The sequence below is a fragment of the Leptonychotes weddellii genome, chromosome X (genome assembly GCF_054177405.1).
Source record: "Leptonychotes weddellii isolate Sample4059 chromosome X, ASM5417740v2, whole genome shotgun sequence".
NCBI classification, from domain to species: Eukaryota; Metazoa; Chordata; class Mammalia; order Carnivora; family Phocidae; genus Leptonychotes; species Leptonychotes weddellii.
Window position 1 is genome coordinate 99,265,499 of NC_138385.1, and position 16,785 is coordinate 99,282,283.

General features: G+C 42.0%; 1 long non-coding RNA gene across 2 annotated transcripts in view; it reads right to left on the reverse strand.

Annotated features, from left to right (window-relative positions):
- The window catches only part of LOC145717898 (uncharacterized), a 63,798-nt gene that overhangs the window by 42,540 nt on the left and 4,473 nt on the right, over positions 1–16,785 (reverse strand). For both annotated transcript variants that reach the window (XR_014141404.1, XR_014141405.1), the window contains exons 2-3: positions 15,552–15,710; positions 8,031–8,152 (exon numbers count right to left, since the gene is read on the reverse strand). This is a non-coding gene — a long non-coding RNA (uncharacterized LOC145717898). The remainder of the gene's footprint in view (positions 1–8,030; positions 8,153–15,551; positions 15,711–16,785) is intronic.

Below are 16,785 nucleotides of genomic sequence, written 5' to 3' on the forward strand. Positions count from 1 at the left end.
ACTGTACAACTTTGTGAATATACTAAAACTACTGAATCATAAACTTTCGAAGGTGAATTTTATGGCATTTGAATTATACCTTAATAATTTAGAACAGGGGAAAACATTTCCTAAAATTTCAGAGTGGAGTAACATTTAAACAAGTTTGACTTTTAGGTGTTGTTGATGTCTTCTTATGTTTTTCCTCTAACCAGAGGAAGGGAGATTGGGAGAGGCCAAAATTACACACTAAATAATGAAATGAGCTCTTTTTCTTCATATCTAGAATGTGGTATGAAAAGGATTTTCTGACCCTGTGATAAGCATAAAGATCCAGCTTTCTGGGGCGCCTGGCTGGCTCAGTCGGTGGAGTGCGTGACTCTTGATCTCAGGGTTGTGAGTTCGGGCCCCACAGTGGGTGTAGAGGTTACTTAAAAATAAAATCTTTTTTTTTTTTTTTTTAAGATCCAGCTTTCTGGTTCTCTTGAAATGTTTTTATCTGGTAACAGGGGCTGGTCATCCTGTATGAAAATAACCCTCTTAGTCCACCAGCAGCAGCAGCAGCCCACTTTAGATGGGCCATACACTCTTCAGGTTGTCATGGCCCCTTCCTCAACTAGCATCACTCACTCCCATTGCCTCTCTAATTCTCAATATATTTGAATTTGTGATTCCTGGTAAAAGAGTCAATTTCAAATGTTAAACATCAATAAGCAGTGTTTATATTTGTTTCAGTTAGGAATATGTTTAGCTGCAAATAACAAACATCTAAATAATACTAGCTTTAACAAATAGGGTTTTTTTTCGTTTCATATATCAAGAAGTCTGGAAGTGGGTAGTTGCTCAAGTTGGATCAAGAGCCCAATGATAATAAGATCCTAATGTCCAGAGGCTACTGGCTATCTACCAAATATCTATTTTCTCCTTTCTGTATTATTTGAACCCTGAGATTACTTGAAGGGGCAATGTGATGAACTAAAAATGAAATTTCCTGTTTCCCTTACAACTAGGAGTATTTGAGATAGTCCTGGTCAATGAGATGTAGGTAAAAGTCACTCAAAGGGACTTTTAGGAAGGCAATTTTAAGGGGTTAAGACAGTTGGCATATATCTTCTGTTCTCTTTGCTCTTCCCTTTCTCTATGGCTAAAATGAATATACGATGGCTAGAGCTCTGACAGCCATTTTGAGAACAGGAGGATTCAGATGTCAAAGCACAAAGGCAAAAGGAGTATGGGTCCCCGGGTATAACATGTAACTACTATAGCAGTCTTAGACTACCCACTGTGGACTAATAAAGCCATAATTTAAGCCACCCTTTTATGGGTTGTTTTTTTTTTTAAAGATTTTTTATTTATTTATCTGAGAGAGAGAATGGGAGACAGAGAGCATGAGAGGGGGAGGATCAGAGGGAGAAGCAGACTCCCCGCTGAGCAGGGAGTCCGATGCGGGACTTGATCCCGGGACTCCAGGATCATGACCTGAGCCGAAGGCAGTTGCTTAACCAACTGAGCCACCCAGGCGCCCCCTTTTTATGGGTTTTTATTACTAGCAGCTGAATGCAATTTCTGATTCATATACAGCCAATGTACCTATAGCTCCTTTGGCCTTTTCTTTAAAGTATTAAAATCGATGCTGCCTTGCTCATTACAAAAATATGGAGGGGGGAAAGTGTCTGTCAGAGGCACGGCTTTCCTGTTCGGTTAAAGGAAGGGTAAGCACTGGGGCATTATTCAGAAACTAAATGGATATCTTAACCAGTTGTGGTTGAAATTAGGAATACACAAATTCTTCGAGTATGTACTACCACCCTTCTTATTAAGGAAGCTTTGCAAGTTGGAACAAATAAAGATGGTATCTATGTAAAATATCCCCCTGGAACTCAGAATATGCCACTGATGTTCTAGTTCAGGTTCTTTGAATTCCGTATTTCCAACTACCTGTGCTGTGGAATAACTCACTTTTCTTATCTACTTCCCTATATCCAAACTAAAGCAAAACTCTCGTTTGAACAGTTCATAGGTGCAAATGCACTAAAACCATGTGGACATGAGTATTCCATAAGATACAGGCTCATCCAATTCACAGTAACAAAGATATGGAAACAAGCTAAATGTCCATAGGTGGACGAATGGATAAAGAAAAATGTGGCATATCCATACAATGGAATATTATTCAGCTTTAAAAAAGAAGGAAATTCTGCCATTTGTTACAACATAAATGAACTTGAAGGACATTATGCTAAGTGAAATAAGCCAGTCAGAGAAGGGCAAATGCTATATGATTCTACTTAGATGAGGAACTTAGAGTAGTCAACCTCATAGAAGCAGAGAATAGAATAGTGGTTACCAGGGGCTGCGGGGAGGGGGAAATGGGTGCTACTCAACAGATTAAAGTTTCAATTATGCAAGATGAGTAAGTTTTAGAGATCTGCTTACAACACTGTGCCTATAGTTAACAATACTGTATTGTGCACTTCAGAATTTGTTAAGAGGTGGGGGCACCTGGGTGGCTCAATCAGTGAAGCATCTGCCTTCAGCTCAGGTCATGATCCCAGGGTCCGGGGATCGGGCCCCGCATCAGGCTCCCTGCTCAGTGGGGAGCCTGCTTCTCCCTCTCCCTCTGACTGCCACTCCCCTCTCTTGTGCTCACTCTCTCTCAAATAGATAAATAAAATCTTTTTAAAAAAGAATTTGTTAAGAGGGTAGATCTCATGTTAAATGTTCTCCCTACAATAAAAGAAAAATTTTTTAAAGATTTTACTTATTTATTTGACAGAGAGAGCACAAGCAAGGGGAGGGGCAGAGGGAGAAGCAGGCTCCCCGCTGAGCAGGGAGACCGACGTGGGACTCGATCCCAGGACCCCAGGATCATGACCTGAGCTGAAGGCAGACGCTTAACCGACTGAGCCACCCAGGCGCCCCAGAAATTTTTTTGATACACACTCATCCAGATAACTAGAAAAAAAATATATTTATGTGTATATATGTGTACATATAATTTCCACCTAATGAAAACACCAAACTTTCACGTTCTTGTAGCAAACAACACACTCCAAGAATACATCATTTTGTAGGCCCAGCTTGAGCCATGCTGTCCTAAACGGTTAATGACCTCTCTCTTACTCCCTTCTCTGGAGTGTGCTTGTCATTTTGTAATACATTTCTTTGTTTTCTTTTTTTTTTTTTTTTTTTAAAGATTTTATTTATTTATTTGAGAGAGCGAGAATGAGAGAGAGTACATGAGAGGGGGGAGGGTCAGAGGGAGAAGCAGGCTCCTCGCTGAGCAGGGAGCCCGATGCGAGACTCGATCCCGGGACTCCAGGATCATGACCTGAGCCGAAGGCAGTCGCTTAACCAACTGAGCCACCCAGGCGCCCCATTTCTTTGTTTTCTCATCTCTTTCCTACTTGTCTGGGAGCCTCTTAAGGTCAGCAACTGCTCTTCTCTATTTCCTTACAGATAAATCTAATGACTTAACACTGGATAAAATGTTCTATAAATACTGGTTGCTTTGAATGAAGCTCTAGATAAAACTCATCACACTTTGAAGGAGGCCCATCAGTATGACAAATTTGAAATTATCTTCACTTGCAATTTGTACAAACACAGAAAAGGAAAATCCATTAAAAAGGACTCAAGTCTTTAAGAACTTGACTTTGATGGCCGGCAAAGAAGACCAAGGAAAGCATGCTGTTCCCCTTGACAGGTATTTCTTATTTATCCTTCCTATCAGAACTCATAGATTTTGTTTATCCTTCCTGTTCAATCAGCACCAAGAGGTGTAATGGTTGTGAAAGGTCCCTAATGTCTTTGGCACCCTCCTTCCAGCCTCCTATTTTAGGGCAGAACCGATGAGCTCATTTACAGAAAGGCTTGCCAGGCTCTGCATATGGTTTGTAATATAAATAGATCACATCTTAGGCATATCAGCAAGATAGAGGAGGCTTGCCCTCCCCAAAGTCTGCTGAAGTAGAAATTCTCACCTAAAAAAGTATGCAAGCCACCTCTACTTTCTACTTCTCAGGGAATTTAAGGATGTGTTGTGTGAAAATTTCAATCTTTGGCAAACTTAGATGAGTCTTGGACCATCCAAAAATAGAATATTCCAAAACTAAAGACTAAATGGTAATCCTGTTTAATTTCAGACTTTCACCTATCATTGGGCTTCATGACTACACATTTATTAAGATCAATTTAGGTTCACAATCTGGGGGTTATAACCTATTGCATTAGCCTAAACATACAGTGATTTGATTCCACATTATCACTTATAAATAAAACCTGATAATCTGATCTACTCATGAGATGACTCTCTATTAAAAAAAAAATGAATCTACAAGGTAAAGTTGACAACAAAACCAAATGATCCAGAGCTATTCAATAGTCACAAACAGGGGGGCTTTGTAATTTATTTTAACATATAATTATTTGGGGTTTTTTTTAAGATTTTATTTATTTATTTGAGAGAGCATGAGTGAGAGAGAGCATGAGAGAGAGGGTCAGAGGGAGAAGCAGACTCCCCGCTGAGCAGGGAGCCCAATGTGGGACTCGATCCTGGGACTCCAGGATCATGACCCAAGCCGAAGGCAGTCGCCCACTGAGCCACCCAGGCGCCCTAATTATTTGTTTTTAATGCTTTTTTATTTGAAATAGTTTTAAGACTCACAAGAAGTTGCAAAAATAATGGAGTTCTCTGTACCTCCACCCAGCTTCCCCAAATGAGAACATCTTACATAACTGTTGTGCACTGTCAAAACCAGAAATTGACATTGATAGAATATTACCAACTCGGCTAATAATCTCATTTGGATTTCACTATTTTGCTATACTTTTTTGGGGGTGGGTGTTCAGTATCTAGTTCTATGGAATTTCATTACATGTCTTAAACATGGAATGTTTATTACATGCTTACATAAATGTAATAAATGTGTAACCACCACTGCAAGCAGGATATACATTGTTATTCTTTTAAAACATTTATGGAGGCCCAACTAGGCACTAGGCACTGTTAGGCAGTTTTACATAATAACCTCATGAGGTAAACTTACTATCCTCATTTTGGAGTGAGAAGACAAATATAAAAAGGGGAAAGCATACATCGTCCCTTCTTCCATCCTTTACTATCAGGCATGTGACTAAGAGGAACTCTTGTCTAATGACATCAATTTCAACATGAGGGATTGATTTTCTTAATCTTTATATTGGGGCTTCATTAAGTCATAGCTCTTCAATTTTCAAATGTATAAAGAGAAAGTTCACACAAATTCAAGTTCACATCTCTTGACTTTTTTTTTTTTTTTTTTTTACTACTGTTAGACATGAAGCAAGTGAAGAGATCACAAAACAAAGAGGATCCATCCTGCAGCTCAGGATGGCAAATGCCCCAGGTCTTAAGTCCCTTTTGCTTTCCCTCAAAACCATAGCAACTCTATTTCTGTTCTTGCTTTTCTCCTGCACCCAGACAATAACATTTTTATCCTCTGAGGATTATTTCTAAAAATAAAATGGAAAAGAAGAAACATGGAACAGTCTCTATCTTTGGTTTGTAAATGTTACTTTTAACCTGCTATCTAGTTTAGTTCCCTACTAGAAAACACTCTGTCCAATGCACTGTCTTCAGGTGCCATGCAGTTAGAAAATGTATGACCTAATGCTTCATGTGCCCTTGTCCCCCTACCACTGGGGGTCCCATGAAGGAAATGCGGTGGAGCTCACTGGGGCTCAGCCCTGAGCTATGGGCCATTACTTCTTGTCTGACCTCCACCTCTGCCTTTCCTTTTACACCCAGTCCAGCCTAAACAGTTGGGACCTCACAGTTGAGTTTTTCTCCTACTTCACTGGCCACTCCTCTCAGTCCCTTTCCCCATTTCCTTGTCCTCTTTCTGACCTCCAAAGTTGCGGTCCCTGGGGACCATCCTCAGCCTTTTACCTAAGACAGAGATTCCCCCTCAACCAAGGGTGATTTTCACTCCAGGGGACATGTGGCAGTGTCTGGAGCCATTGGGGTTGTCACAACTGGGGATGGGGTGAGTAGAGGCCAGGGATGCTGCTAAACACCCTGTGATGTCCACTGTAGGATGCAACGGCCCCCCGACAAAGAATTATCCCTCCCCAGATGTTAATAGTGCCACAGTTATGAAATCTTGCCCTACAAGATCTTATTCAATGCTATGATACACCCAGATTCGGTCTACAAGCTGAGCACTTCTGAGTTGAATCTCTAGTCCGGCCTTCCCCTGCCGACTCCAGGTTCTTATATGCAACCGTCTTCATTTATGTCTATTAGGTGCCTCAAACTTAACTTGTCCACAACCAAACTCTTGCTGTACCCACAAACCTGCTTCTCCCCCAGCCTTTCCCATGTTAATGATGACATCTTCCAAGTAATCGTCTTAGATTTAAATTCCAATTTTATGGAAATCATTCCGTGCAGGCATACTATGAGTAGAATCAAAGAACAGCGGAGCTGTTAGGGATCTATCTAATTCAGGAGATGAGGTGAGCAAGACCCAGAAGTTCCTGAGATGTACCCAAGTCTATACATTAAATTTGATGGTACAGCCAGAATGAGGATTATTGTTCCCTACGGCTTCTGTGTCCTAAAGGTTGTGAGAACTTTTCCTGTAGATGACTTGACTCTCTTAGGGAAAATATGCAGCTCAGTTGCTTTCACTTGTTTTCGTAAGTCACTGTGAGATAGGTGGTTTCTTGGAGGGCACGGGTCAGCAAACTACAGCCTGTGGGCCAAACCTGGACTGCCACCTGTTTTTGCATGGCCCATGAGCAGAATGATTTTACCATTTTTTAAATAGTTTGGGGGGAAAATTCCAAAGAATGATGATAACACACGGTATATGAAAATTATCTAGGGACACCTGGGTGGCTCAGTCGGTTAAGCGTCTGCCTTCAGCTCAGGCCACGATCCCAGGGTCCTGGGATGGAGCCCCACATCGGTCTCCCTGCTCAGTGGGGAGCCTGCTTCTCCCTCTGCCTGCCTGCCTCTCTCTCTCTCTCTGACAAGTAAATAAATAAAATCTTAAAAAAAAGAAAATTATGTTAAAAACAAATTTTAGTGTGTATAAATAAAGTTTTATTGGAGCACAGCCACAGTCATTCATTCACTGGTGTATCGTGTATGGTTACCTGTGTGCTACAACAGCAGAAATGAGTAGTTGCAACACACATCATCTGGCAAGCAAAAGTGAAAATACTATCTGGCCCTTTACAGAAAGAGTTCACTGACCTCAGTGTACTGATAAGAGCTCAGAGTTTAGAGTTTAGAAAAAATAACAGCTTTCAACTTTGTCTCGGCTGACAGTATGATCTTTGAATATGATTCAACATCTGTGAGCCTCAAGTTAAATGAGGACAGTAATACTTTCCTTGAAGGATTGTTAGGAGTATTAGAAGTAATGCCTGTAAAGGTTTGGAATATAGTTGGAACTCTACAAATACAATAATAATAATACTTATTAATATTATTATTATTAACACAAACTTTACCGCTCAAAATTTCCCCTTTGATATGCTTTGAGAATTCCTATGTCAAATGCCTTTTTCTGAAATCCAAGCAAATACACAACTTTAAACGACTGTCCCAGTCCCTTTCATCCATTAGTTGGGTGATGACAGAACAAGTTCTCATCACATCATGTTTTGACAGCGAACTGGAGGAAGGCTAATATCTTAATAATTCAAATGTCATTGTACCCAGTCATGAATTCCCGGAGTAATTGGTTTCCTGGAAAATTGTCTCCTGAGTGATAAAGGTGACCCACTATCTGAAATAGGAAATTATCATGACCTGCCCAATCCTCTTTCCAACTTTGTCATCCCAAGAATGTCACAATATAAGTTAACAGAAAATGGGGGAACTGACACTGAGTAAACAGCATGTAGAAATAGTCTCTGAGCTACCACAACCCCATCTTCCACACTTCCTGCAGGCCCCTTGGAGTGGCCATAGAAGCAGAGAATGGCCTTGATTTGTGATTGGCATCCCCGCAGGCTTCCAGGGGTAAGAGATGGGAGCATGCATGCCTGACACTCACCTTGCCCGTAGCCTCCACTGGGGCCTTGACCTCAGCCCTGGCCACCTCCAGTCCTTCAGAAGATTCTGCCATCCCTGGTGGCTTCTCAGCCTCAGGCTTGTCTCCTGGCTTACAGCTCATTCCTGGAGTGGAAAAGAGGTCAACTCTAGCTCTTTTTCTTTGTGTGACCCCATCCTTTTGCCCTCTTGTATCCTGCCATTTTCTCCTGCTCTCTAAGGTAGTTTCGGCTAGATAGAGTGTCACTTCCAGCCTCCTTAGACTTCCTCTTCCTGCTGAACTCCCCTTTCTATGGTACTTTCTGGGATGATCCACATCTCTCACGAGTGACAAGACGTCATCTTGCTAATTAACATATGGCCTAATTATGGCTGTGTTACACTTTAGAAGACAGAATTAAAGCCTGAAGTGACCTAAGCAATTAGGAGGGGCAGACAGAGACAAATGAAAGCAGCAGCAGTAAAGTGGGGGGAGCCACTGACTTGGCCACGTCCTGTGAGGCTGCAAACAACTGGCCATGACTCAGGTGCATGGGCACCTTGGGATCAGCTCCAAGCAGGCTGCTGTTGTGAAAAGGGAGCATCCTATGTAGAACAAGATGGGATTTTCTTTCTTCCTCCTCTCTTTCTCCTCTCCTCCATCATCCCTGATGCAGAGGTGGTACTCAACAAGACAGAATATATGAACCAGAAAAAGCCATGCCCACAAGGTTGAATTTTCGAATAGTGCTGCAGAAGAGACAGGACAGAGGGGGCGGGAAGGACGTGACAGTGTAACCGTTGTGCTGAGGTTGACACTGCTAGTAAGTGGTCCCTGCTCTGCTAGTCAGTTTGCCCTGGAATTAGGACAAACAAGGACATGATGTGTGCATTGGTTGGGTTCCCCCAGAACTCCACTTTGGGTCAAGAATGTGAGTACAAGTCATTTATTTGGGATAGCTAGGAAACACTGGCAGGGAGTGAAAAACATGAGACAGGGGAGGGAAAGAAATCAATAGAAGGTATGTTAGCAAGCAAGTTAGCACTGTAGAGCTCAACCCTGCTGGGGAACTCAGGGAGACAGAGTACAACGGCACTTGGCCCAACTTCCCTGTAAGGGCAAAGAGTGAATATTTCAGGCTCTGGGAGCCACACAGCGTCTGTCGCAATGGCTCAATTCTGTCACTGTAGAGAAAAAGCAGCCATGGATAATACATAAACGAATGCATATGGCTGTGTTCCAATAAAACATTATTTACAAAACCAGGCAGCCAGCCCAAGAGCTGTAGTTTGTCAACCCCTTGCTGGAGAATAGTGTTTCTTAAACTCCCATGATGAACCAATTCTTAAAAAGTGCCCAATCCACTACAAAACAAGACTTTTGTAAAAACAACAAAAATGAGTCACTAGAAAAATGAAATTTAAAAAAGACATACAAAAAATTCACTTAATTTTTTTTTAAGATTTTATTTATTTGACAGAGATAGAGCGAGAGAGCACAAGCAGGGGGAGCGGCAGGTAGAGGGAGAGGGAGAAGCAGGCTCCCCGCTGAGCAGGGAGCCTGATGCAGGGCTCGATCCCAGGACCCTGGGATCCTGACCTGAGCCCAAGGCAGATGCTCAACTGACTGAGCCACCTAGGCATCCCCACGTTTTGGGTTTTTTTTAATTATTAGAATCAAAAGACACGCTGTCTCTGTCCAATTACTAGAAGAGCTTCTAAATGCTTACTGTGAAGTTCTGCACCTAACATCACAGACAGCTCGGGCCCCTGACTTCAGCCTTGGCCGTCACCACTATCCACAGCTCCACTGCCTTTCTTATCAGGTGAGGAGGCTGGAACAGTTATCCACTGACACCCGCCCAGCATTATCAAGGGCTGCTCCCCAGGATATGGACTCCCAGTCTTTCTAGCCTACCCAGCATACAGGCCAAGCACATCTCTGCAGTCTGAGAAGGTGGAGGAGCACAGGGGCTCCTGAGAGGAAGCTGTAGGCATGTGTACAATGTATGGGAAGAGTGAGAACCAAGAGGTTGTAGACAGGGCACTGTCGGTGTTGCTCCACTGTGATGAGAGTAGAAAGGCTGCGGGTTTTAGAGGCAAAGAAATTGAGATGAAAGTCCTGGTTCTGCCGCATAACCTCTGTCTCTCCATTTCCTTATTCTAAAAATGAGTATAGTATGGTAAGGGCTGGCTTGAGTTTTGGGGATTCTCTTTAAAAATTTTTTTTAGGGCGCCTGGGTGGCTCAGTTGGTTAAGCGACTGCCTTCGGCTCAGGTCATGATCCTGGAGTCCCCGGATCGAGTCCCACGTCGGGCTCCCTGCTCGGCGGGGAGTCTGCTTCTCCCTCTGACCCTCCCCCCTCTCATGTGCTCTCTCTCTCCTCTCATCCTCTCTCTCAAATAAATAAATAAATAAAAATCTTTAAAAAAAAAATTTTTTTTTAGAGCAGTTTGAGGTTCACAGCAAAATTGAGAGGAAGGTACAAAGATTTCCCTTATATCCTCTGCCCTACATATGCATAGCCTCCCTCATTATTAACACCCCACCAGAGTGGGACATGTGTTACAAATGATGAACCTACACTGACACATCATCATCACCCAAAGTCCATAGTTTACCTTAGGATTCACTCTTGGTATTGTACATTCTATCGTTTTTCACAAATGTATAATGATTTGTATCCATTATAGTATCATGAAGAGTATTTCCACTATCTTAAAAATCCTCTGTGCTCTGCCTACTCGTTCCCTACCCACTCCGCCCCACTGCTTGGCAAACACTGATCTTTCTACTGTCTCTATAGTTTTGCCTTTTCCAGAATGTCATATAGTTGGTCATACAGTATGTACCCTGTTCAGATTGGTTTCTTTCACTTAGTAGTATGCATTGAAGGTTCCTCCATGGCTTTTTATGGCTTGATAGCTCTTTTCTTTTCAGTGCTGAATAATATTCTATTGTCTGGATGGACCACCGTTTATTCATTCACCCATTGAAAGACATCTTAGTTGCTTCCAAGTTTTAGCAACTATGAATAAAGCTGCTATAAACATGTGTGTGCAGGTTTTTGTGTGGACAGAAGTTGTCAACTCCACTGGGTAAATACCAAGGAATTCAATTGCTGAATCATATCATAAGAGTATATTTAATTTTATAAGAAACTGCCAAACTGTCTTCCAAAGTAGCTATACCATTTTACATTCCTACCAGCAATGAATGAGAGAGTTCCTGTTGCTCCACATCCTTGCTAGCATTTGGTGTTGTCACTGTTCCAGATTTTGGCCAAATAGGTGTGTAGTGGGAACTCGTTGTTCTCTGAATTTGTATTTCCCTGATGACATATGATACAGGGCACCTTTTATATGTTTAGTTCATCATCTGTATACATTCTTCAGTGATGTGTCTGTTAAAGTCTTTGGCCCATTTTTTAATCGGGTTGTTTGTTTTCTTACTTTGAGTTTTAAGAGTTCTTTGTATATTTTGGATAGCAGTCCTTTATCAGATATGCCTTTTGCAAATATTTTCTCATTCTGGGTTGAGTCTTAAATGGCATGACAAGCCCTAGCATAAGTGGAACATTTGGGCATATTAACAAGAGCTCAGTAATAACTCCTTCCCCAGAAAATTCCAAAATTACATAAAAAGTTAAAGCTAAGGGACACCTGGGTGGCTCAGTGGGTCAAGCGTCTGCCTCCAGATCAGGTCATGATCCCAGGGTCCTGGGATTGAGTCCCACATCGGGCTCCTTGTTCAGCAGGGAGCCTGTTTGTCCCTCTGCCTGCCACTCCCCCTGCTTGTGCTCTCTCTCTCTGACAAATAAATAAAATCTTTAAAAAAAGATTTTATTTATTTGTTTGACAGAGAGAGACACAGCAAGAGAGGGAACACAAGCAGGGGGAGTTGGAGAGGGAGAAGCAGGCTTCCCGCCAAGCAGGGAGCCCGAAGCGGGGCTCGATCCCAGGACCCCGGGACCATGACCTGAGCTGAAGGCAGATGCTCAACCGAATGAGCCACACAGGCGCCCCACAAATAAATAATATCTTAAAAAAAAAAAAAAAAAAAGAGGTAAAAGGTACCCAATGGATCATCTCCAGGAATCTCTATTTTTCTCCCTTATCCTCCATTTTACATCATTCAATTCTACTCACTCACCCAGGTTAAGTGTGGTAAAGGTGGCAAGGATGAATCATAAAGGAGATGGGGCTGCAGCAGGAGCCTGGGAGAATGAATGGGATTTTAATAAGACAGAAAGAGGGAGGAGGAAGTCAAAATAGTAAATGTTTATTAAGTACCTATTATATTCTAGGCTTCACAGGGTATACATGTAAGAATAATGAACTGTTCTTATTTTTAAAGAATTTATAGTTTGATGAGGGTAGATAAAAGAAGTCATAAGATGAATAATGATATTCATTGATTGCCTACTAAGTCACAGGGATCTTGCTAGATCCTTTGTATACATTAGCTATAATCCAGTTGACAACCATGCAGGAAGACACTGTTAACTTCATTCTAAAGAGGAAACTGATGCTCAAAGAGGATGAGTGACTCATTCCAGGCCATACAGCTAGTGAGAAACAAAACTGAGATTCAAACCCAGGGCTGTCTGATTCTAACACTCACACTCTTCATATACCAAGCTGCTGAGGAAAAGCTTGTAAGACAAATCACACATAATTTCACTGTGAAAACTGCAACCTGGACTGGGAAAAGATTACACAAAGACTTAAAATGGGAAACAATCGATAGGGTAGATATGAAAGAAATGGCCTAAATATAATTTAAGTTTGTGAAAAATGGAAATAGGAAAAGTGGGATCACAAGATTGAGGGCTTTGACTGCAAGTCTATGGGTTTTGAAGGAGTTTGCCAAGGCAATGGACACTAGAAACTCTCAATAGGATTTTTTTTTTAAGATTTATTTATTTATTTATTTGTCAGAGAGAGTACAAGCAAGGGGAGCGGCAGGCAGAGGGAGAAGCAGGCTTCCCACTGAGCAGGGAGCCCGATGCAGGACTCGATCCCAGGATCCTGGGATCATGACCTTAGCTGAGGCAGACGCTTAACCGACTGAGCCACCCAGGAATCCCTCAATAAGATTTTTATAGGAGCTAGAAACAATAAATTAAGATTCATCTGAAAAAATCAATTGAAAATTAAATGAGGGGCGCCTGGGTGGCTCAGTCGGTGGTTGAGCATCTGACTCTTGATTCTGGCTCAGGTCGTGATCTCAGGGTTGCAAGATCGAGCCCTGCGGCGGGCTCCACTCTCAGCGGAGAGTCTGCTTGAGATTCTCTCCTTCTCCCTTTGCTCCCCCCATGCACTCGCAGTCTTTCTCTAAAATCAATCAATCAATCAATCAATCTTTAAAAAATATTTCATGTGGACTTAAGAGATTTTTTCCTTAAAATTAAATAAAGAAAAACTGAAAGAAATTAAAAGTCCAAATGTAATTCTGATAGAATATCCTTAGAAAATAATGAAACATGAAAAAAGGAAATGCAGAAAGCAGTTCACACATCTGATGTTCAAACGAAGGTATGATTAAGTAATGACCGTACTTCAGCTCCACAGAATAATATATGGCCATTCAAATAATTATAAAAACTTTAGTAACACAGAAAAATATTTAGGCATGATATAACTATGAGAAATATGGTATATTACTTTTCTATTTCTGCTGTAACACATTACCACAAACTTAGCTGCTTAAAATAATGCACATTTATTATCTTACAATTTTGGAGCTCAGAAGTTCAACACAGGTCTTACTGAGCTAAAATCAAGCTGTCAGCTGGGCAGCATTCTTTTCTGGAGGCTGTACAAGAAAATCCATTTCCTTTTTACAACGTCTAGAGGGCGCCCACACTCCTTGGCCCTTGGCCCTACCCTCCGTCTTCAAAGTCCACCAAGGCCCATTGAGTCCTTCTCACATCACTCTGACTTACCTCCAGTCACATTTCCCTCAGAGTCTTCTGCTTCTCTCCTCCACTTTTAAGGACTCTTGTGATTACATTGGGCCCACCCAGATAATCCAGGGTAACCTCCATATTGAAGGTCAGCAATAAGCCAACTTCATTCCTTCCGCAGTGTTAATTTCCAAATTCTTATACAACCTAACAAATTATCAGACTCAAGGAATTAGGACACGAACATCTCTGAGAGTCCATTCTTCTGCCTATCACATATGGTTTCCAAGAGATAGAAAAATTTATATAAAAATGTAACTATATAATAGGGCAGTGGGACAGTGGGTAAATATTTGCTATTCTATTTTCCTAACCCTTTGCATTGTTATATTACTTCTATAAATCTTTTGCAGACAAAAGAGTGGTGGCTGATGGGGGCAAAATATGAGAAAGTTCTGCTCAATTTCAGCCTATTCGATGCTCTGCTAGCACATTATGATCTATTGCACTGCCGCTGTCCTTGCTTTCTTTCTGAACATTTTTCGATTCCTCTCAGTCCAGGACCGATAGGTGCAGCCCTGACCCATCGAGCTGGTCAGCAATTCTTGCCAAATAACCTCCAACCATACCCAGCACACGCACTTGATCACCATTCATTTTTCTAGACCTTTAAATATATATCTGGAGCCTTCCTATAAAAGTGCTCAACAGGGGCGGTGCTTTGGCCTTCCACATATTTGCTAGAGGATGCTGAAGGAAAAGAGCTCGCCAATGTGGGAGTTGAGAGAAGTGAGCAGGAAACAAGGAAGCAGGAAGGTAAGCAGATGTTTAGGCATTCACCTTCTTTATATTTTTCAGAACTAATATTCCAGAGTAGGGCCAAGTAGTATTTCAATTCAGGGAGTATTCAAAGCCAGGCAAGTCACACGGAGGCAGGGGACAGCATAGAGCAGGTCACTGACTGGCAGGTACCAACCACAAAGTCAAGGCTCAGGGGGAGACAGCTCTAAAGGCTACCATCACCTCCGACAAGACCGGAACAAGAAAAACAACTTCTCGGGGCTATCCAACCCTTGCTATTCAGTTTGTGGCCTGTGGGCCATGGTGCACTCATCACCTGGCACCATGTTAAAATGCGGATTCTGACAGAGAAGGTCTGCTGTGGGCCTGAGCATCTGTGAGAGTCCGCACTATTAACAAACGACCAGGTGATGGCTGAGGCTGCGGGCCCATGGACCACAATCTGAGCGGCAAGGGTCACCTGGGAACTTGCAAGAACTACAAATATCCATGTCCCATCTCTGACCTACAGAATCAGGAACACCCTGAGGCTTCTTGGTTTTTTGTTTTGGTGACCAGAAACTTTAATTCCCCAAAATGGGAATTCTTAATTATTTACCTACAGGGTTTATAAGTCCTTTTGTAAGGAAAAACAAACAAACAAACAAAATTGATATGTCTCTACAATATAATTTGAGCACTAAATATACATTATGCTTGATACCCAAGTACAAAACATAAAAGGCCTTCCTCAGCTGTGGCTGATCTTCATAAATGGCACAGCCATTAGTCTGAAGACTATGGCAGGTCTTTTATGTGTATATGTGGTTTCCATGAAGGGATCCTGGTAAAAGATACCTTGCTTAGAAAGAAATCCGAGCTTTAGCTACCCAGAGGATGCTTTTACTCTGAAAGGGCAGCTGCGGTCCTCCAAGCTTTCTGGCATGCTCGCTTAGAACAGCGGTGGGCTGCAGGTGCCGTCATCCAGCTGAGTGGCAGGAACATCACTGCACCAGCCTGCAGATGCAGAGAGGGAGGAGAAATACAGGGTGCCAGGCTTAGGAGGGAAACAGGTGAAATAGGGAAAATTACCCTAGTGCACACAACCTTCTCTCCTGAGAGGAGTGTGATCAACGCAAAGATCATATCTGAAGCTACAGGAATTTCTTGCTTGTTTATGTTCCTTTAATATTTGCTTACATCTCAATATTTACCACAAACATGGTCACAAAATTGGTATGTAGGTATCTGTCTCATCCCTTGGACTCTGAGAACCCACATCCTCCGAATCTTGTACGTGGGCACTCTCCATATGTATGCCAACCCATAAGACAGGTGTTAATAACATTAATTTACACGGGCAAACATGTTTTGGGTTAACTTTTCAAAAGATCTTAACAACTGGGTATATAAGTGCCCTCTCACTGAAATGATATTAATTTTTTTGTCTTTGCATATACTATTTTCTCTGCTGAAACAAACAGGGGGGAAAAAACAGAAGTATTAAAAATTTACTAAGAGAAAAATATGCCTCTCTGGATTAGTTTAGCCAGGACGGAAAACCCTTCGTAACATTGCATGTTAATCTGTATTAATGTAAATCATAAATTATAAGTTGCATTTGAGGTAATTTGCATTATTCTGACCAAGTCAGAAAGCTAGGATTCAGTTATCTGAAGCAAAATCATGGTTTTGGTGTTTGGGAGTTTGAGAAGTCTATTTTTACATCCAAAAGAGCTAACTGTTGAATATTAAATCTGTCCTAAACAATACCTCTGTAGAGAATTATTGATTTAAAATACAATAAAATCGGGGCACCTGGGTGGCTCAGTTGGTTAAGTGTCGGCTTTCGGCTCAGGTCATGATCCCGGGGTCCTAGGATGGAGCCCCTCGTTGGGCTCCCTGCTCAGTGAGGGGCCTGCTTCTCCCTCTCCCTTTGCTGCTCCCCCTGCTTGTGCTTTCTCTCACTCTCTCTCCTGCTGTCAAATAAATAAATAAAATCTTTAAAAAAATTAAGTACAGTAAAATGTGTTGAAAATTCTATGGGGCGCCTGGCTGGCTCAGTCGGTGGAGCGTGCGCCTCTTGATCTCA